The 22991-nt window shown below is 43.2% G+C and overlaps 1 long non-coding RNA gene across 1 annotated transcript; it reads left to right on the forward strand.

Moving 5' to 3' along the window:
- The first annotated feature begins 316 nt into the window (after positions 1-316).
- LOC122220457 lies at positions 317-14680 on the forward strand. The gene is made up of 4 exons (XR_006202861.1): positions 317-1846; positions 4955-5061; positions 8489-8650; positions 12987-14680. It is a non-coding gene; the product is annotated as an uncharacterized LOC122220457 (long non-coding RNA).
- Positions 14681-22991: the final 8311 nt, after the last annotated feature.

Here is a 22991-nt window from a genome sequence, read left to right on the forward strand (position 1 = left end):
AACCCTTAGGCCCTCTTAGCACCGGGCCTGGGGCCTGTCAGCTGTTTGAGGGCCCAGAAAATGTCTGAGACCTGGAAGAAGACAAAGGAAAACTGCAAATCAAAATTAATAAATGTTTAATTAAAGATCTACAAAATGCAACATTATGTCAACTTCATTAATTGTTAAGGTTGGTATTCATGAAAATTTAATTAGCTAAGAATTAGAAAAGAAGAAACAAAAACTCATTATTCATAGCTGCTATAATGGTCCGTATAAAAAAAGTCCAAGGGAATCTAGAGACAAACTGGATTAGTAGATGGAGACTGGGTTACGCTGTGGTAACCATCCTGAAAGATCACGGGCTGAACACAGCAGCAGTTTGCTTCCTTCTCTTGCAGTGTGTTGACGTTCTGAGTGACTCTCCACCATGTGGTGTGATTCATCAACAGACATGTGGCCCCCTCAACGCTTGGTGTCCACACCTGTTTCAGCAGAAGAGAGAGAGAAAATCACGCAGGAGATTTTCACTTCTTTAGCTTGCCAGTGACCCTTTTGGGAAGACCCATGTGGGACTCCCACCCGCATGTCATTGGTTACAGCTGGTCACGTGTTGCCTAACTGTAAGGGACCTGGGACGTGTAGTTGGTTTCGTTTTGTTGTTTTGTTTTGTTTTATTTTTGAATGCTCAGGGAGACCTTGTAATGTCTACCGTGGAAACTATTAAGTAATAAGAGCTCAGCAAGATCAATATACCCAAATCAGTAACATTCTGATAGATCTGTAACAAACAATTAGAAAAAATAATATCTTTAGTGTGCAATATGGGAATATTCAAATATCAAACATCTTGGGGCCTCCAAGCATAAGAATGGCCTACCCACATCACAAACTCTTACTTCTGCAGTTGAATTTTCTCTATTTTATTGTCACCGAGTTATCAGATACCTCAGGCATGTGAGGGAAAATGATCAGCTTTTCTAGACAGCCCACTTCATCTTGGCTCGTCTTTGGGTAAGGTGCAAGATGGAGCAGTGGGGGCCTTACGGTGATGGACTATTTACAGCTGCACATTCATCCCTGTCGGAACAGGTCTGGTGACTGTTGGGTAGGGCCTCTTGATGGTGGTTCACATGAAGGACACAGGCACTCCCTTGAAGGAAGCTACTTTAGGGGAGAGACAGTCAAGGACACCAAACTGATCCAAAGACTAAGTTCTGGGAAGAAGAAGGAAGTGATTTTGAATTTTCCTGAGCACTGCTCAGAGTGACTTTGGTGTCTTACCCGATTTGTCAGAACGATACTGAGTCTTTCCTGCCCCATTCCTTTAATTGACCACTACCAGCACATTAGTCCTCTCTGCTGAGCAGCTTTCTTCGGCTCCGAGAAGAGTTCTGCTATGCTCTCTAACTTCATTATCCTTTTAGGGTTTCTCATGTCCCCTCATTTGCCCCCTGACTGCTATCAACCAGAATTCTAGTGCAGGTAGCCAAATTGTTCTCTCCTAATAGATTAGAGGTAACCACAGACAGAGGCTTTCTCTGGAAGACGAGAACCCGGGAAGAAAGAGAATTCCAGAAAACAGAACATTTCACTTGCCTCCTGATTTTGCCTAGAAATGCCCTGAATGTTGCAACAGCACATGAAGAAATGCAGGCTCTGAAGAGATCTACTGCCTCCCCGACTCATGACATAACCTTGTGTCCGACTTAGTGAAGTACCAAGCAACATCCACATGGGAGCTAAGCAATTTGCCTAATGATGGTAACATGGGAAATCTTCATGAACCCCAGGATATCAGAAACAGTGTCCAACCTCCTGCAGCAGTGGTATAAGGAAGCCAAAGTCCCATGTGGGCCAAGTGAGTGTATGTATTGCAGGGAGGTCTTGGGAGTTAGCTTACATTAGAGTTTCCTAGGATGAAATCAGAAAGGTCAACACTCGTGGGTATTGATAAGGCATAACAATAAAATATTCTGATTGATTTTTTTCATTGGCATGACCTAACTTTAAAACAATGACCACAGAATTAGATAAAATGATGAGATTCAAGAACATGGTTTTTTTTTTTTTTTTTTCAACTTTTTTTTTTATTTATTTTTGGGACAGAGAGAGACAGAGCATGAACGGGGGAGGGGCAGAGAGAGAGGGAGACACAGAATCGGAAACAGGCTCCAGGCTCTGAGCCATCAGCCCAGAGCCCGACGCGGGGCTCGAACTCACAGACCGCGAGATCGTGACCTGGCTGAAGTCGGACGCTTAACCGACTGCGCCACCCATGCGCCCCAAGAACATGTTTTTAAATATCTCTTTGACTTGTGGCTCTAACATGAATAATTTGATATGTCTATCTCTATGTATATATAATGACACAGTAAAGAGAGAAGTTGAATCAATGCAAGTGGTCAAGTAAGATGTAGTGATTGGAGACTCTAAAAGTCAGATATAAGATAATGATATGATGTTGCCATTTGGCAAGGGTGGACAAAGCAACTATAAATTTGATAGAGACTTTGTGTGGCCCGTCAATGTCATAGACACAAATATGGTTGGTGTCCTGGCTGATGGCCTCTTTAATCACTAAGTAACCTAATTCAGTTAAAAATGTAGTCCTAAAAACCGCTTGTGAAATTGTTTGTAACAACATAATTCTTTCCTTAGTGGATATGCATCTCTTAACCCCAGGAACATTTTCAATTAAATACATATTTTTAAAGAAAACCAATCTCATAATATTAATATTTGGGTGTTTCTGAGTAATATGTGCATATTTAGTATTTGGGGAAACTTGTAATGATTAACAGAATTTAGCTTATTAGAATACTAGGACAGGGTTATAATTCCAATTTAACAGGAGTAGTTTTGTGATTTTAAGCTAAAACTTTTTAGAAAAATGGGTTTGCTGGTTGGACAAAGGGTGTGCTTAAAAAGAAAATTGAATATATGAAAAATTTACATACTCCATTTAAAGTTTCTAAAGGATTTTAATAATTTGTAAATCAGACAAAAAATTAATCAAATGCCCCCTTAAAATCAAGTATTAAAATTTTCTTGATTTTGAAATAATATTTGGAAGTTGAACTTAAAAACCAAATGTATTTGAAAGTATAACCTTAATAAATGAAGTATTAATTTTGGAAACAAAAGTAACCCTCTGAATAATCTTTTCTGAGCATGAAAAGTTGCATCAAAGATACCAAAAACTAGGGGCACCTGAGTGGCTCAGTTGGTTGAGCATCTGACTTCGGCTCAGGTCATGATCTTGTGGTTCATGAGTCTGAGCCCGTCACTGGGCTCTCTGCTGTCAGTGCAGAGCCCGCTTTAGATTCCCAGTTCCTCTCTTTCTCTGCCCCTCCCCAACTTGCATGTGTGCGTGCTTTCTCTCTCTCTCTCTCTCTCTCTCTCTCTCTCAAAAAAAAAAAAAAAACCTAGTAATAAAAATGTTTTTAAAAAAGACACCAAAAACTTATGTTGATCTTTTTTTTTAACATATCAAAACTTTCACATCCAGTAATTATCATTCTTTCAAATAGCCACTTTGGAGGCCCCACTTAGGTGATATTCTATCACTCAAAATTCTTTTCAAACTCACTTTTGAGATTATTTGCAGAACCAGCTTAGATTTTTCCCCCCTATTTCAAACATATTCAGAGATTGGAAATTGGATGACAGAATTATGTAACACCCAACTTTTTTAAAAAAAAATTTTTTTAACGTTTATTTATTTTTGAGACAGAGACAGAGCATGAACGGGGGAGGGTCAGAGAGAGAGGGAGACACAGAATCTGAAACAGGCTCCAGGCTCTGAGCGGTCAGCACAGAGCCCAACACGGGGCTCGAACTCACGGACCGCAAGATCATGACCTGAGCTGAAGTCGGACGTTTAACCAACTGAGCCACCGAGGCGCCCCTGTAACACCCAACTTAATATGCCACCAACCCAAGGCATCCGCAATTTAACATAGGTCACCCAAAAGTAAGAGCTCCAGGTGTGGAAGAAGAGCATTTCTTTTCTTCAGGTACTTTGACACCTTTCTAATCACACCTCTTAGGTAACTGACTGTCCTCTCATCATAAGTAGTAAAGAGAAAGCTTTTCTAGCTAGAACTCGACCCAAGCACAAATTAGAACTTCAACTGAAACTAAAATTACCAAAACGTCTTCATTGGAGGGACCTGATCCAGAGCCACTGACAGAAGAGGGGAGGTGTCTTGGTTAAGTCTGGGGATTTCTCAAGTGTTCTTGACACTCCCCTGGAGTGCTATTCAGAGCCACTGCAAGAATCCAAAGCAGGTGGTACTGCAGAACCGGGACGGGCAGAGACAGTAACAAAATGGCCCCAAAGACATCATGACTCAGAGTGCCAATCCACTAGGAGGTAAATGAAGAATACCTTCCGAATGTGCTTGACTGTACGTCCCCTTCTGTTCAAGGAGCCTAAGACCCAGGAGATTAGAGTAAGATTTGGGGAATGGGAAGAGGAGGCTGATTAGGAGGAAAACATTTGAAAAGAAAAATCTTTCAGTTTGACCTCGGGTCTTAACCACTTCCACAGAATTTAGGTACGAAGGATCCACTCTTATTGATGTATATATTTTGAAGTGTTCAGCTTCATACACGTTTTGTTTCCTCAAGAGTTTGAACACTTGCAAATCACTAGCTCCATAATTCCTCCCACCTTTATCTAATGTAATTAGTTAAGAAGTGGGTCATAGAATGGAGATTTATTCATCTTCCATAAATAAAGAAAAGTTTCTGTAAAAATGACATTCACACCCAATTTTCTTTTGATCCCCATTAAATCGATGATAGTGAACAAAGTGACTTTTCAGTATTTGCTCTGAAGTCAATTGCTTTTAATGCCTGTCAGGTAATCCTAAAAACAAATTCCACCAACCTTTGTGGGGAATTTCAGACAAAGGCTACAAAGAAGCATTTCCACAAATGAACTGTGTACTTTGTACCCCAACTGTAGGCTACCTTTAGAGCAGGACAGTGCCACATGGCTTGTGTGCTGTTGATCCACATCCCACGCAAGTCTGTGTTGATGCCAGTGACCTGAGGAGACCAGAGAAGCCCTGGGTACGTTTCAGAGTCATTCATTTGTTCCTTCATTCACTTGTTCATTCACATCAAAACCTTATTAAACACGTAACATGTACGAGACACTATGCTAGGCTCTGGGCATCTTCTATTCACAGATCAGCGTTTTACAATTTGATTTCTTTGTTTAAAGTACCATCAAGGACACAACACCTCTCTCGAGAGACTTTCTACTTAGCATTGGAAATTGGAGTGTGGCTCTGCAGGCAAAGTAGATTACTAAAGATTAATAAAGATATCAACAGTCTAAGGGGGTTCTAAGTACTCATTTATTCCAGAATGACCCTAGGACCTCAATTTGAATATATGAGTAATGGGGGAAAATGCCTTCTCTCCCGGGGATGATAATGGCAAATTTCTAGCAAAAACGATGGCTGAATATATGGGGCAAGGAAAACAGTATGTGTGTGGAAGGGAGCTGGAGAGCCCTGAGTTCACAGGCTGGCTCCAACATCTGTGAACCTGGATGTGTGGGGAAACCATTCAGCTCCTCTGTGCCTCAGTGAGCTCACTCATAAAGCAGGTAACAGTGCCCTCCTCCCAGGTTATTGTGACAAATACGTACCACGAGAGAAGAGCCCTGCCCTATGTCTAGCATGGTAGGCACCTAGATAAGCACTGAATGAATGAACAAATGAATGAATGGAAAGGGAGCTCATGGATAAGCTGGAGAATAGGAATGAGCATCAAGAACTTCAAAGAGGAAAAAACAGGGTGTCTTTTTTTCCTTTATACTTGCTTTCTTTTCTCTCTGGCTTGGGAGGGTCTGGAGAGCTGTGTGTGGAGAGACCCAATGCTATAAAGATAGCTTTTCTGAATTCATGGGGGACACACAAGAGGACGAGAATTCAGTTCTTTCCGAAATTGCTCAAGTAGGATCGTCCTGTTTCTACAGAAATTCCAGAAAGTCAAATATCCTTTATTAAAGATACTTGTATTGAAGCAGTTGCCCTACTTTTAGATAGGAAATGATGCTTGTTGTTCACTTGGGCCTCTTCAGAAAAACAGGCCTCAGATTTCTTCCAGTAGCCCTAGGAGTTTGTCCAACCATGTTCTCCTCTTAACTCCTCCCCATGGCTTGCTTAGCTTCCCACTCCCGGTGAGGCTGGGGTGGGAAAGGGGAGCGCCATAAAGTCACATTTTCCATACTCACCCGCACAAAGAGTTTTCAGAGGTCACTGCAACTGTCTTTGAGGTACCTTATCCCTGGTCTCCCTAGCCCCCCAGCCCTGGCACACAATGATTTTATTTGCTCTGCTCTCCAGATAGTTTGGGAAGGTGCCGTAGAGGATGATTTGTATATCTGCAAAAACTTCAAAAGTTATAGCCCTCTTTAAAATGACTTCAGCCTATCTCCTTAATGTGACAGCTTCAGTTTACTGATCTGGAAAATGGAACACAATACCTTTGACACTGGGTGATGAAACAAGATAATGTCAGAAGATCACCGGTCACCAACCGGGTGCCAAGGAAAAGTTAATTTTGATTCTCAGTATATCACACAAGGCTCTGATCCTCACTTCATCATGTAGAATGAATTAATGTTGGGGCACCTGGGTGGCTCGTATGTGAAGTGTCCAACTCTGGATTTTGGCTCAGGTCATGATCTCACAGTTAATGAGTTCGAGCCCCATGGATTCTCTTTCTCTCTCCCCTGCAACACACACACACACTCTCTCTCTCTCAAAATAAATAAAGTTTTAAAAAAAGAGGATGAATTAATGGCCACTGCTTTTCATCAGCATAAGGCAAGCTGACAAGAGATGGTGTCACCAGTGTGTGTGAGACACGAGCATCTGTGGCCTTGGGCATAGCATGTGGGGTTTCTGGGGAACTGTATACCCTGGTCTGGGCCAGGCTGTCCTTTGTGGGGCTGCCACTGTGGATGGCATCCTAAAGGGGGCATTATTCCTATATTTATCCAAAATATCTGGCTTGAGTCAGCAGGTTAGGCCATGTCCTGCTGCCCTCTTACCCCTCACTGACAGTGTCCCTTGGGCATGGCACTTCTAGCTGTCTCCTCATCAAAGCCTTGGTGTGCAATCTTACCATGGTCATCCTTTCCCAGCTCTTGGCATGTCCCCAGTCTCAGTGACAGGATACACAGAGTCCAGATTTACAATATAAATGCATTTAGAGTCTAGACTTCTTCCAACAACACATGGAAGAGTTCGAACCAGTGGGGGAAACCCAAGCTTGCAAATCTGTCCTATAGCCCTTAAATTAGGGAGCCAAGATGCAAGAAGCCAGGGTCAAGTTCAAAAGCTTCAGCCTTGGGCTCCTGGGCCGGGAAGGTGCCTGCTAGGATGTACATACCCCATTCCCCAGTCTGTTTTGTCCTGAGCTGAATTTTACTCCATCACATGGACAGGTTCTCATTCCCACCACTCCCCCATGCAGATGAGGACTTGGGAGTTATTAAGAAAAGGAGCTCAATTGTCCCCCTTGGCTTATCGTTACTAACCAGGCAGAGGAAAGCTTCAGCCCACCATTGGTTTAGATTGGCCCCTTCGTTTCAATATTATTAATTACCCAAGTTAGCATACAGCATGTCAACATCAAACCCCTACTTTTTTTTTTTTAATTAACTGTTTCATTTGCAACCCCATGGCTGTACCTGCTTTCTTTCATGTCTCTGGGACCAAAGCAGGAATACCTCACAGATTTGGTTTTAACTCTGACCAACCAAGTTACTATACTGGGGACTAACACAGGTGACTCCTTCCATGGGAGTCCACCAGGCTAATCTTTGGAGGTGACATTTCCATAATAACTTAAGGTTTGCCCAAGTTCTCTGTTGCATCCTGTGCAAAGTAAACAGAAGGGTTAATTTAGTTCTCTAATCTCTTGTTATAAGCCTAATTATTTTACATGTCTTCATTTCATTAATGAATTGCTGCTTTTTACATGCAGCTCCTTCCCCATTGCTTTTGTTTAAACCTCCTGGTGGGAAGGGATAGATTAATTTTGTTGTGCCTTAATGAAACTGTATGCTACATTAGATTTAACCATTTGGCATGCACTGCCAACATCACCATTATGCATAATGAATTATTTTTTGTGAGTCCCAAACTACTATAGACCTTCAGTGTTCTCCTTCAGATATTGTGACTGTGCAACGGGCAGGCACAGGACACCAAGCTTGGTCATTGCCCCTCGTGTCTAAGGAAACTGCCTTGTGGCTTTTTACTTTCTGTCACTTTCATGGAAGTGTCTAGATTTCCCCTTGTCATGAAGAACTCAGATGTCCAGTTGAGGTCCAGTGAGCATCTCACATGAAAGCAGCAAGTCAATTTTGAGGTTGTGGGAGCAGAACACCGTGCTAGGCACCTTGAGGCAAAATGTTGTTTGGTCCTTGTCTTCAATTTAAAACCACAATCACGCATTGTTGCTCCTGTGTCTGCAGGTCATCTGGGCTCTGCCGGTGTAGACTGGGCTCGACTGGTAGCTGTGCTTCAGTTTGCAGCGGCCAGAGCAGCTCTGTTCCTCATGTCTCCATCCTCCTGGGACCAGCAGACTAGTCAGTGTCTGTTTTTCTTATGCTGATGGCAGAAGTTCAAGAGGGCAGGTAAGAATGTACAAGACCTCTTAAGGCCTAGGCTTGGAACCGACACACTTTTACCCACTTATTGTTTGGTCAAAGCAAGTAACATGGCCAAGTTTAAAGACGAGGCCATGAAGTTTTCTCCTTCAAGAGTTAGCTGTGGCAAAAGTGGGGTTAAAGGAACTGGCAAATAATTGGAGCCAACAATTAAATTGTTCATATGTTTTTAAGAGTTGGCTGGGTTCTGGGATGTGGCCATCCCAGTTTTCAAAGCTGGAGCCATTTAATCCCACAATTAAGGTTGGCCCCAGCCAAGACTCTGGAACCAGTTTTGTCTCTAGGCAGGGGATTGAAGGATCTCAAGCCAGTGACTCTCTGGCTCATCACTGAGTTAGGCCTGATCCAAGTTCCATTAAGCCAGAACCACGTCCTGTCTGAGTTTCAGGTGCAGTGGGAATGCATTTCCTGACCCTGAACTTGGGTTTCCCCCATATCTGCTGCTGACCCTACTCTAACACACTGGCCTACCAGCATGTTCCTAAGTCATCTTCTTGGTTACTTAAGTTGCCCTGCTTGCCAACCTTTGCTGAATTGACTTTGTGAATACTTGATCTTAAAACCACCAGTCATTATTCCTTGCTTGGCCTCTCCCACAGGACAGAACCAGTGCTCCAGAATGATTTCCAGATTCAGAACAGGGGACACCTGCCCTTTCCTTTGCTACTAGAATTTGTGTTTCACTGTCCTACCGTTCAGCCTATACCTCTGATCCTGGGATTTCTCCATCTGGTGTCATTCACTGCTCCTAAATCCTAGCTCCAGACTGGAAACCCAGCTAGCAATATGGTGTAGACCATACCAGATTGCTACCAAAAAGTTGAAAGAATGTTATGCTCCCTAGGTTCTCTCCATGGGTTTGGAGGAAGGTGGGTCCCATGAATGGGTACACCCTGGAGCAATTGCTTGAGGTCAAGAAGGATGAGGAGCCAAAGAAGAAATAAGCAGTGAAATGGTAGCTCACTTAAAATTGTGTCATAGTCAAGGCTAAGTGCTGATTGTCCTGGATACAAAGACAATGAGTTACAAACTCCACCTGGATGGAGTCTTGATGACATGTGTGCTGATTCTTCAGTGTCACCTTGGACACCTTCCGGAGGGGGAGGTCGCTGTGCTGTTCCTAACTCAGGGCATTTGGTATCACCATTCCCTCTAGGAAGAACGTATTTTCCCCTGATATTTATATCCCTCCGTCCCTCATCTCCTCCAGATCTGTACACAAATATCGCCTTCTCCATGATGTCTTTCCTGATCTCCCTACTTGTTATTGCTATTCCTACCCCTCACCCAACAAGGCAATCCCTCTCTTCCTTTCCTGCCTTATTTTTTATCAAGAACACTTATCACCATCCTGTGCAGTTCACATTTTACTTTTTGTTTTGTTGATTGCCTCCCTTCACTAGAATACGTGCCCCATGATTTGTCTCTTGGCCCCTGGAACATATTATAGATGCTCAGAAAATATTTGCTGAATGAAGGAGGAAAGGAGGGATAGACAGAAGCAATGGGAGGCTGGCCAGAGTGGGCTGGGAGATAGAGACAGGCCAAGACAAAAGCATGTGTAAGTGCTTAAAGACTCACAGTCACCCTGAGGACACCAATGAGGTCAGCCCAGGGACTCCAAGGCACTGCCAAGCTTTAGCTTCCCCATTGCTTCTACTGGTTCCTCATTGTCAGCCTGTCAGGCATACTCAAGGTTCTCCACTCCTTGACCCAGAGCTGTCCGTGGTCTACCTTCTCCCCATCTTAACTACACTTGAACAAGTAGCCAGCCAGCACCCTGAATCTCCACTTACTTACCTCCCATGGACTTTGAATTAGACTTTGGTCCAGATATGTCTGCTAAAGGGAACTCAAACCAAAGTCCCAAACTAAATTGATCCCATTTACTCTGCCATCAGTCAGAGATCATCTTTCTCACCAACCGCCTTAATCCCAGGTTTTTTGTAAGCACAGCAGCTATTTGGATGTCCAGATAGAATCTTGAGCATTTACCTTTCAAAGGTGTATTGACTGCACCTGCTTCTGTCATTTCCTGTGCAACCACTGCTTCCACTCCCATCCTCCTCATCTCTTAATTGGCAAGTGTCCTAACCATCTTCCTTCTTTAAGTCCCCTTGAGCCCCATCCATTAACATTTCCCATCACCTGGGGGCCTTGTTAACATGGCATATAAGGCCCTCCATGTTCTAACTATTCCCTCTCCAGTCCCGTCTCTCTTCCTTGCTATTATGCTGAATTTTCTCCAGTCCTTTGCACAGACAGTCCCCCTGCTAGGCATTCCCTCTGCCACTCCTACTTACCCTTTAAGATTCAGCTCAAGTGTCATTATGATTTTGTCCATATTGCATAGCACATGTTCACTTTTTAAAAGCCTTATCTTCAATTGGATCAGCAATGTTTAAAGAATAATGGACTTGATATTTTTTCCCGATACATAGTAAATGCATAGTTATTAAGAATGTCCATCCACACAACCTCCAAAGATCATCTTGGATACCACCAAAGTCACCCCACTTTTTTAAAACAGTGGGCTGGGCCGTCTTGCTGTTTAAAGTCATAGAGTTGGAGGGGTGCCTGGGTGACTCAGTCGGTTAAACATCTGACTTCGGTTCAGGTCATGATCCCAAGGTTTGTGAGTTCGAGTGCTGCATCGGGCTCTGTGCTGACAGCTGGGAGCCTGGATCCTACTTCGGATTCTGTGTCTCCCTGTCTCTCTGCCCCTCCCCTGCTCGTCTTCTGTCTCTCTGTCTCTGAAAAATAAATAAACATCATAGAGTTGGAGAGAGCTGTGAGAAGCCAATCATACTGCCTTTAGTAAGATCTGAAATATTATGCTTTGATGGTATAATATTTAAGTTGTTAACAATTATTGAGTGTCTCTTACATGCTGGGCACTGTTCTGCATGACTTACTTATATTCACTCATTTAATCCTCATAATAACTATGAAATGAGACTAAAATCATCTTTATCTTACAGAAAAGAACATAGAGGCTCGGAGTGGTTAAGTAATTTGCCCAAGGTCACACAGCTGATAAGGGTTGACCCCTCTATTCAAACACAACCATTTGAGTAGAGTGAGATTATCACTTCTAACAGGTGTTAATGCCTCCAATAGTCTATAGATGAGACTGTTCTTGGCACCTAAACTTTGCTGTAGTACAGCCTGTTCTTGCTGGTGGAAGGAGGGATGCTTTGCTGGAAGGCTGCCAGGACACTCAGAAAAGTAACCTCTTGAAAGTGGACAACTCAGTAGTCTATGACTCTCTAGTCTTAGTTTAAGAAGTTCTTTGTGGCAGGAGCCAACTTGGTATCACTTTGATAGAATCCTCGGCTGCTGGCCCTTTCTGCTATCCTGTGTGTTTTTTTGGTCTCCAGAGATAGCCTGAACTTTCCAGCTCTAAGCAAGAAAGCTTTGGAACCAAATCATCCATGTTCTTCTTGAAACTCATAAGCCCAACCCCTGTTGAACATATTAGAGAATTTTGTTCTTCTGCAGAACAGGTTCTCCTACAGAAGAACCTCAAAGCCAGAGGCTGAGCTCCTGCTCCTACGTGTCACTTGCCCTATCCTAAAAAAAAATTCTGGCTTGAAATATTTATGCACCTGATTGTTTGGAAGTTTTGTGGAACCTGCATGTGTCAATTAAACAGCTCATTCCTGTCACATGCTTGTCACATTCACTGGGAGCCTGCGTGTCACAGCTTTTGAAATGACGCAGCCCAGATGCTATGGATCAGCTCAGTGTCTCTTGGAGAAACCCATGCTCAGCTATATCCCTGTGGGTGATAAACAGGATGGATGTCCCCATCCCCTGATAAAGCACTTCTATCTATAAACGCATAACTCAAAAGGAATTACCACCAATATTCTTTTAATTGGAAATATCTTTCTTCCTCCTAAGCAGATACATGCAAGCTCCTTTTCTGCAGAAGCCATCCATAGAAAAGGAACATGTGTGTGAAAGACAGCCTGTTTAATTTTTCCCTGTAATCAGCTCCCCGGAGCCCAAATGCTGAGTCTGTCAAAGTTGCAAGCCCAGGCCACTCTTCTGCTCACTCCTGCTAACGACTTACTCAGCCTGCCCTGCCCCTTCTTCCTGACTTTGGCAATGGGACTCCTTGGAAAGCCAGCACTTTCCACCCTAAGGGAGATTCTCCATCAAAATCAGACACCCTAGAAAAATAGAGCTTAGGCGAAGCGGCTTTTCTGATCCCATTATTGATAAGCTCTTAGAGCTCATCAATGAAAATTAGAACTTGTTAATCCTGTACATTTCCCCCCTTGATTTTTAATTACAGAAGAAAGAAGTAATGGATAACTTATGGGGCTACAGAGACACTGAGGCTGTCAAGAGAAAATTAAATTTACGGTCAGAGAGTTTTGTTTTCTCAAGTGTCCTTGTAAAATGCAAAAGAGGCTCCTGGCATCACCAAGGCAATTCAACTGGTTTCCTAAACTGGCAGGGTTTTCCTCGAAGAAGCCCTCCTTCATTTGCCAAGAGAGTGTATTAATGACAAGGACTGGACCTAAAGGGAACTCATTCAGAAGAAAACTGCATTAAAAGAACATTAAGGGCTATGTTTTAAAGTCTGATTTAAACTCATGAAAGCAAGGAGATTTATTGTCGAAGCCAAATCGCCAAGCTGACGCGCCCTGCCTGGTAATGCATTCCGATTGGAGCACAGGGGATTGAATCCGTTCAGAACCATCGCTCACCGGGGCCCAGGCGCTCCTGCTGGGGGAGAAGAGAACCAAAGTGGGACACGGGCTGGGGGCAGCCACATTTCTGAAAGCAGATAGGCTGACCTCCCACAGGGGCCGACCCACCAGGGAAGCAGGAGGAGGAGGGCGCTGCCAGCTGAGGTCCGCCTTGACATTAGCACAGAGCTTAGCAGCCTTTGAGCTTCCCAGCACAGGCCCATGGTTGCTGGGGTGCTGCTCCCTGGGGAAGCTGGAGGCTCACCAGGATGTTCCAACCCCTCTCTTCTGACTCCTCAACCCCTCCTGCGTTATTCTTTTTGGCAGCCCCTCCTGCAAGCGTTTAGACCCACGGCAGAACGGTCACCCCTCCCTGTCCAACCCATTGCTCTGTTTCACGTGACCACACTCTGCTTTGGAGTAATGCAACGCAGGTGTCTCACCTGGGCTGCAGACCTGGACTCCAGCCAGAAGGCCAGCTGCTTGCTACCTTGCAACTCAGGATCTGATTTCTAGCTTCGGAGTGTCAGTACCAGAGTTGGAAAGGCACAGCCAGTCACCCTAGAAAACTCGAAGAACACAGCCTCGAGCCTGTGCTCTCTATCCCCATCTCGGTGCAGGGGTGCTGCCAGGGTGCCTCCCACTGCTCCTGATGCCAGCTTTTATGGTTCCCCCCTCCGTAGCCTCATATCTGTTCTCAGTAGCTGCAGCCCTGCAGTTCAGCTTCGTACTTTTTCATGAAGCCTTGGAACTGATTCTGTCTCATGTTTTTCCTGGTGTTTCAGTGCCTGGACAGATACTCACTTCCTGGTATCTGTGCCTCTCTAAACCTTGTGGAATCTTTACCGTGTCTGGATGCAGGTTTGTCTTTTCAAGTGGCTGAATTTGGACAGCCAAGGGGCTGTCCGGATGTGGATGTGAAGTCATCTGCCAAAATTACAGGAGCCAAGAGCATCACAAGAGGAGAGACAGAAAAGCCTTTGGTGAAGGCAAATCCAGGGTCCAAGACCAGGAGAGCCCATCGGAGTCAGTGTGCAAACGTGCCTCAGAGAATTGGGTGGCAGGAGAATGGGGAGTCCAGGCAGTTGGCACAGGCCGTGTGACCCTTTCATCATGCATCTCCTTACTTGTACATTGAGTGCTTCACAATATCACTGATCATGAAGCTATGGAAGCAATAAATAATATAACAACTATGTAAATGTTAGGAGAAACAACTGGGGAGAAGGTGGGAGAGGACTTCTCAGAGGCAGTGGCCACTCAGAGTTGGGTTTTGAAAGGAAAGTAGAAATTTGCCAAGACAGGAAGTGGGTAGGAAGTGGGGGTGGGTTGAGGTTTAGCTCAGAGCATGACTGGGGTGGAGACATGTGGCCAGTTTCCTTTGGGGAGCAGAGAGCTGTGGAAGATGAGACTGGAAATGTCCTCAGGAGCACGATCGCAAAAGTTCTTGGTGTTATGCTAAGAAACCTTAACTTTCTCATGCAGCCAATAGGAGGAAGCCATTAAATGTATTTTAGGTAGCTTCCGAGTTAGTACTAGTCCAAGGTGGCTAAACCCCCACAACTGACCAGACTGCTGGCCTACTTGGGTTAGAGAGGGAGATACTGGAGGTGGGGCCCGCTGTGAACTTCCTTTCCAGAAAACGTCTCATAGGTTCCACATTTTGCATGTGATCTCATGGAAGTCATGGACCTAAAGCTATTTCTGGGAAATAACTTGTTTCCTAGGGAGAATTTCATTCTTCTTAGGGGATGTGTGCTGCAGTGTTTAAAGATGATATGTCACAATGCCTGCGACTAATTTTCAAATCATTTGTCAGCACATTTTTGCAAGTGTGTGTGTGTGTGTGTGTGTGTTGGGGAGGGAGAGAGAGAAATGAAGAAATTGAGGCAAGATGTAAACAGTTGATGAATCTAGGGGAATAGTATATGGATGTTCATCACAATTTCTTTCAACTTTTCTGTACATTTGAAATTTTTAAAAATAAAAGCAAAGCAAGCAAAACTCTCGCTCAAGGCAGAAGTAGCAGGAATGAATGTAAAGTGATGAATTTTATTCATTTATATTCCTTCACCACATACTGTCTGAATACCTACTATAGTTGTTCAATATTTAGTCGGAACAATCAATAGGACTTAGTGCCTGACGGGAGGCGAGTGGGGGAGATGATGGAGGAGGTGCGGTAACGGAGCGCGAAGTAGCCGGCGTGAATGACGGCTGGTTCAATTAACAAAGAGACGAGAAGGCAGAAGGGCAGCAGGCCGGAGGAGGGGAGAATGAGTTCAGTTCCGTGGACAGCATTTTAAAAGGAGTGTTGATGAACTTGAATGAGTTAGGAAGAGACATCAGAAGCAAGGTACAAGAGAAACAGGGTGGGCCAAGGACAGGGATATATTTGGGAGGAGGTGAGGGTGGGTGTTGTCTGCAGTTGTCTGCAGACAAGAATAATATTAGGAAGTGTTGTGGACTAGATTCACATGACCTGAGAGGGCTATATTTGGAAGATGGGAGACAGTGACAGAGATAGTTTTGGGCTCAGGGTGTACAGGGACTTGACCCCAATCGTACTGTTGGACAGCGTCAGTCTCAGAAGACAAGTCACTAGGTGTCAAATGCTGGGCATCAGTCACAGGTCAGGAAGGCAGGGTCTCTATTCTCAAACAGCTCCCATTTTGCCATCGGATCTTCACAATCAATACCGGGCAGAAAACAAAGCCGTATTGCTTGACACAGACCTTCAAATTCTTAGAAAACCTACAGTTGTCTGTTCCTTGTCTTCCCATTTCCATCCAGGCACTTAGAAGGACGACAAGTCACAGCAGATGCAAAAATTCACAGGGTGTGTTGTGGCAAATAGAAATCCCAGGAGTCCGAGGTAAGTAGCTATTTCCAAAATGTCACGGACCCTCCACAACCTCTCCTGCCTCCGTAACAGACAGTGCAGCTAGGGAGGACTGGCCTTCTGGAGAGACAGTTGAACCTGGCCTTGAAAGGGAGATAGGAATGTTCCAGGGAAAAGGAAAGAAGACATTCCAAGGTGAACGACGTAGCAGAATGGAAGCTAAACCATCCCAGTCGCCCTCCCCTGGCCTCTCTCAGGAAAATAGGCTTGAGAATTAAAAGAAAACCCAGACAGTAGAACCCTACTTTCTTCCAGGCTCTTGTCTTCTTTGACCTGAGTCCTGTACCAGGGCTATTTATTTATCTCCCTGGTTTAGGGGCTTTGCTCTCGGTCAGAGGTTGCAGGGTAAATCCCCAGACTCCCATTCTGGAGATGTTTCAACTTGAGTACCTACAAAATTTGGGGCCCCAAGGCTCGTTTCGCTTTCAGTTGCTCTCCTCCTCATCCTCCAACTAAGCCCAGAAACAACGATGTGAGCTATGTCCCTCAGTTCCCAAAAAACAGCTCTGGCTGGCTCCCCTGCTCCCCAAGGGGAAATATGAAAATTGCCTTTTAAAATTTCTCAGTAGACAAGTCCTTGTGTCTTTGACACCCTCCTCCTCTCTTAACATCTCCTTGGCTAACATTTGTGGAGCACTTTCTATGTGCCAGGCATCTTGTGGGTTTTTTACATACATTTCATTTCCATAGCAGCCCGATGAGGAAGGTGTTATAATTAACCGCATCTACAGACAAGGAAACTAAAGCTTAGAGTGCTTGAGCAATTTGCTCAAGGTCATGCCGCTGAGATGCCAGAGAGTGGATGCCAGAATCACGGGAGATGGATTCCAGTACACAAGCTCTTAAAAATCCATGCGAGGGGCGCCTGGGTGGCTCAGTCGGTTAAGCATTTGACTTCGGCTCAGGTCATGATCTCACTGGGTTTGTGAGTTTGAGCCCTGCATCAGGCTCTGTGCTGACAGCTCAGAGCCTGGAGCCTCCTTCAGATTCTGTGTCTCCTCTCTCTGCCCCTCTCATGCTCATGCTCTGTCTCTGTCTCTCAATAATAAATAAACATTAAAAAATTTTTTAAAATAAAAATTAAAAAATCCATGTGACAGCTACACTGGCTCATTCTAGAGGGCCTCAGTCCACATCCTGAACACAATTAAAAAAAACAAAAACCAAACACTGAGATACTGCTACTGTGCTTTGGGCTTTGTTCTAGGGATTTTATATGTATCAATTCCAGTAACTTCAAAGCCACCTTGTGAAGGAAGCGCTGTTATCTACTTTTTAAGGATAAACAAATGGAGGCACAGAGAGGTTAAGTGACTTCCCTGAGGTCAGAATTTTAACTCAGGCGGTCCATCCCGTAACTGTATTGCTGTGACATATTGCCTGAGAGACAAGTGTATAGAGTATGCATGTATAACTTGCAAGGGGGGACCTTTTCAGGAATGTTGCCCATGTGGGGTGGACTTCCAGCATCTCCCGTGGCCACTGTCCCTGTTACATACCGTACCCTGTACCAATGGTCATGTAGCATCCCTTTGCCGTCATCCTTGTCCCCAGAGCACAACAAGAGAGAGGATTCCTAAGTGTATACTGAACATCATGGGGGGAGCTTAATTCTCAAGTGTTAACAATGTGAAACTCTTGGAGAAACAGGTTCATAATGTGAAAATTCTGCGAGATAGTACATTGTTTTAAATTCGCATAGTTACTCTCAAAGTTAGAAAGGAAAAAGTTTCTTGCTACTGGCATTTATTAAATAGTTTGTCTCAGCCTAAATGAAAGCATTTTGGTAAAAAAAATTTTCCTGCCATCTATAAAAAAAAAAAAGAGAGAATCACTGATTTGTATATAAAGAAAGGGAAAAGGGGAGAGGCAAGGAGGAAAGACAGAAGGAGGGAGGGCATGAAGAAAAGAAAACTTTTTTCTTACATTGGACTATGCATCATGGTAATGAGAATATAATCTGATCACCTAAAATAGTCTGGCCTTACTTATGTCCTCTGGTTGGTGATTATTTTTGCCTTCATAGGAAATATTTTGATTTAAAATTTTCATTATATTAAATCTTCCTTAAGTCTTAGAGTAGTATGCCCCAGGCTGACATTCACAATTTACAAACCATTTGTAAACCAAAGCTTACAACTGGTTTGGCCAGGGCCCCAACCAGTCAGAGCAAGTGCTCCCTGGTATATGGTGTCCATGGGAATCAACTGGATCTCAACCCTCAGATGTCATTGATCTGGGATTTTAAAATGAGATCACTGGAAAAACAATATAGCAAAAGCTTTCGCTCCTCTCAGCTCATTTTCTATAGGATTTAAATAATCTAAAGTCTAGCCAGAAACTAGAAGAGCTCAGCAAAAAATGGTGGAGCCACTTAGCATATCTAGAAGGAGGTCTGTGTAGCAAGGCTCACACGGTCTGTTCACAGGACAGGTGATACAAGGGATTCTCTGCCAGTGGTTTTGACTTTGAAACCACCTTAATGTTTGCCATGTTTTCATCAATCTTGAGACAGGAGACTGCAGAGGGAAGAATTACTTCTGGAGACAGTGTACGTTAATACGAGCAAAAGAGACAAAGAGACAATAGAATAGGGGAAAACCCCAACATCCAGACACAGCAACTCTAAACACACAAGAAGCTGAGGTTATCTAGTACAGGGGCAAATAGCCCTGTACAGAGCAATCAATATTCCCAGAGGGCAAAGCATCATCACAATTATGTATACTGATGACTGGACCACCAGGAAAAGATGAAGTTGTGTTCTGGGTAGAGAAAAAATCAGAAAAGGATGAATTCAATGAATGGAAAATCTTTGCATACAAACATTTAAAATTCTAAAAAGAAAAAAAAATCAAAAACCCTAAGTAATCCTTAAAAGAATAGCTTCTGATATATCTCTTAGGGTATGAAATAATGTTACTGTGTTTATATGTATGTTCTTACATGTAAAAGTGTAAGAATAGACTGTTCCACAGTATAAAGGAAATGGCATTATCTAGGAAAATTTAACTACTGAGTTCTATAGTGAATTAATAACCAGAAGGTAAGAAAAAGGAAGAAATTATATTTTCAAGGATTCCAAGGAGGCTGACACAACTCACTTGGTCAGCTGGAACTATTCTCCACCTGAAAGGTGGCTGCAGAGGATGGGGGAGGACTGGGCTGTGCTTCCAGGGACAGGGCAACATGGGTGTGTGAGTTTCATGTTGTAAGCCTGCACTTTTCAGAAGATAGTGGGCATGAGGGGAGGCCAGAAAATGACAGAAAGCTGAGAGGTACAAGATCCCGTCTCTTATCAAATGTGAATCTCTGATCAACTTACCAGATTGTGTAAAAGGACAGGACTTTTTTCATGTACTAGCTAGCGGGGCACCAAATTAACCTCAGACTTTTGGATTTAGGAGAATTGGAGGAAAGCAAGAGGAGGTAAGGTCATGAACTTGTAGGAATTGTGAGGATGACTGATGGGTTCAGAATTTGGGGATTTGAACCAATTTACCTAAATCTCTGAGACTCAGGAAAGCCCAGTAGAAATCTGTGTGTGTGTGTGTGTGTGTGTGTGTGTGTGTGTGTGTGTGTGTGTTAGGTATATATGTTTGTATGTGTATGTGTATCTGTTTTTTAATAACCAATAGTTACTGAATACCTGTTGAGTGACAGGTGCTATGTTAAGTGCTTTTATATTCATGATTTCATTTAATCTGTAAGTCAACTTCTGTGAGGCAGGAATTGCGACAGTGAAGAAATTGATCTCAGAGAGGTTAATTCGCTTGCCCAAAGTCAAAGTCACACGGCCAAAGAGTGGTTATTCTAACGTGCATTCTTTCTGCCCAACCTCAAGCAAATTTTAATGCACCAGGAGAAGCTGTTCTTTATTTACAGACCTACATTCTCTCAAACAGTCAGGGAGTCTGTCTTCCGGTTGTCAAGTTACTAAACCTTGACAACAATGAAGGAGAATTTTAATGTTCCAAGATTTCAATAGATCTGGAGTTTGTGTGGGAAATTGAAGATGCAGGTTTAATGCGGGACAAGGAGGACAGCCGTATCTTGTAGATTTAAGGCATTTGCTGTGTATACATGTTTGGAGCTGTTTTCTTCTGCAACCACCACTGCCAGCGATAAAGAATGAATGATACCGAGTTCATAGGACTGATATCCATCAGCAACAGTATTTATTCCAGCCTCATAGGAATAAATACAAGGATGTGCTGATAATTACGCCTTGATACACGGAAGAGGATAGAAAAACTCTTCCTCAATTTGTCTAGCTCTCTGTGAATAATAATGCTGTCTGTGTGTTTATGGGAGGCAAAGTATTTAAAGCTCTATTGTTATTTTCACAGAAAAACAACTTTGAGAGAGGCATGTTTTCCGTACACACTGGGAATGTGGGATTTATCTCATGGCCCACGGCCCCCTTTCCTTTTCTAACCAGCACAAATTCCTAGTGTTTTGATGCATGGGAGACGCTCTGCCTTCACTGTGAGATGACAGAGGCTTACAGAATGTCAAACAGAGCCCTGGTTTCCTGACTTCTGACCTAGCTCAGGTTTTTCTGTTTCTTTTCTTTCTTTCTTTTTTTTTCCCTTTACATGACTCAGACAGGCTCTCGGAGGCCTAGAGATAAAAGGCCTTATTAGAAGTGCAAAATATGACTATTATTACCTCCTTCAATAAGGCTTCTTGCCAATTTTTCAAATGACTAGATTCCGTGTGCTAATTATTACTACACAGATTCTGCATTTCATTTTCTTTCCCTGAAGGAGCCCACTTCCTAGGAAGATGAAGACAAGTGCTAAAAAGTGTGTTTACTGCCATCTATGGGAGGGAGTGGGGCCACCATGGCAGCGGCAGTGGGTCCCCTTCCCGTGTAAGTCACAAAGCCACACAGAAATGTGCATGCTGTGTACAGGTTTTGCAGGGACCTCCACAGGAAGATACCACTGGCAATTCATTTGTTTAAAGTTTTCCAGAAATAAAAGTTCACATTCCTGCTTTAGAGAGTGAGAACAAACTGCCCAGTTCAAGGCCATCATATTCATGTGTCTGGTAAGATAGAAGTATGTGGGCCCCTCTCCTAACTCAGGGTTCTCCCCTATGAGTACCCTCCAGTGTCCTGGCAGAGAATGCTGGAACTAGAAGTTCATTTGCTGGATGATTCTGAATATTCTGAAGGAGGCCAAGAAGTGGGGCCTGCCAAAGACCCTCGAATGGCCAAAATAGATGTCTAAAGTCCATGTGCTGCGTGGCCTAGGAAATTGACCCACGAATCAGGCTATTATAACAAATTACACTGTTTAAGTATCAGAAACTCAATTACAAGATGGAGCAGAGATTTTGAAAGACAGATGTTTGAAGGAAACAAAAAGTGATGGCACTAATCCTAAAACCTAGGGAGAAAAGAGGAAACTTAAGGAAAAAAACGAAACAAAACAAAACACCGGATACAAGAGCCCAAGAGAGCAAAGCAGCTTGGACAATCACAGTAGTGTAGCAATCCGTGTTCATGCTAATGATCCAATTATCAAATAATGGTTAGATTTTCTTAGGGTGGTTAAGTCAGTAACATGAAAGGAGCAAAGGATACGACAGCACAAGACACAGGAAGAAAAATATAAACGGTCCTTGAAATATGAAAAGGTGTTCGACCTCATTCTGCACGAGGAAGCTGCAAATTAAAAGTACGAGTTAAAGACAAGCCTCTGAACAGGAGAAAACATTTGCAAAACAAATATCATTTAAAGGTATAACCATAAGATACCAAAAGCTCTTCAAACTTGACAGTAAAAATAAACAACCCAATTAAAAGGAAGGCAAAGATCTGATATGTCACCAAAGAAGATATACAGGTAGCAAATAAATATGTGAAAAGATGCTCAATATCATATGTCATTGGGGAATCACAAACTGAAACAACACCACTGGATACTGGATCCTACTATCCACATATGACAATGGCTAAAATCAGAAACAGTGACAACACTAAATGCTGCCATGGATGCACAGAAACAGGAACTCCCCTTCGGTGCCTGTGGGAATGCACAGTGGTTTGGCCTCTTTGGGAAACAGTACTTACATGTACTCTTACCATACAATCCAGGAAACGTGCTTCTTCTAGGTATTTATCCACATGAAACAAAAAATTTACGTTTCTGCAAAAATCTCCGCATGAATGTTTATAGCAGCGTTAGTCATAATTACCTTAAATCGGAAGCAACCAAGATGTCCTTCAATAGGTGAATAGATTCAGAAACTGTGATACAGCCAGACAATGGAATATTATTCAGGGCCAACAAGAAATGAGCTGTGAAGCCATGAAAAGGTGTGGAGGACCTTTAAATGCCTAATTGTACATGAAAGAAGCCAGTCTGAAAAGCCTACATACTGTATGACTCCAACTGTATGACTTTTGGAAAAGGTAAAACTGTGGAGACAATGAAAAGATCAGTGGTTAGCAGTGGTCGGGGATGGTGAGGTGGGATGAACAGGTACAGTACAGAGAATTTTTAAGGCAGGGAAACTATTCTATGATATAGCTATACTATATAGTTATATACTATATAGTTATACTATATATATATACTATATATATATACTATATAGCTATACTATATAGTTATATACTATATAGCTATACATAGCATAACTATACTATGATACTGTAATGGTGGGTATGTGACATTATGCATATATCAAA

This window comes from Panthera leo, chromosome A1, assembly GCF_018350215.1.
Source record: "Panthera leo isolate Ple1 chromosome A1, P.leo_Ple1_pat1.1, whole genome shotgun sequence".
NCBI lineage: Eukaryota > Metazoa > Chordata > Mammalia > Carnivora > Felidae > Panthera > Panthera leo.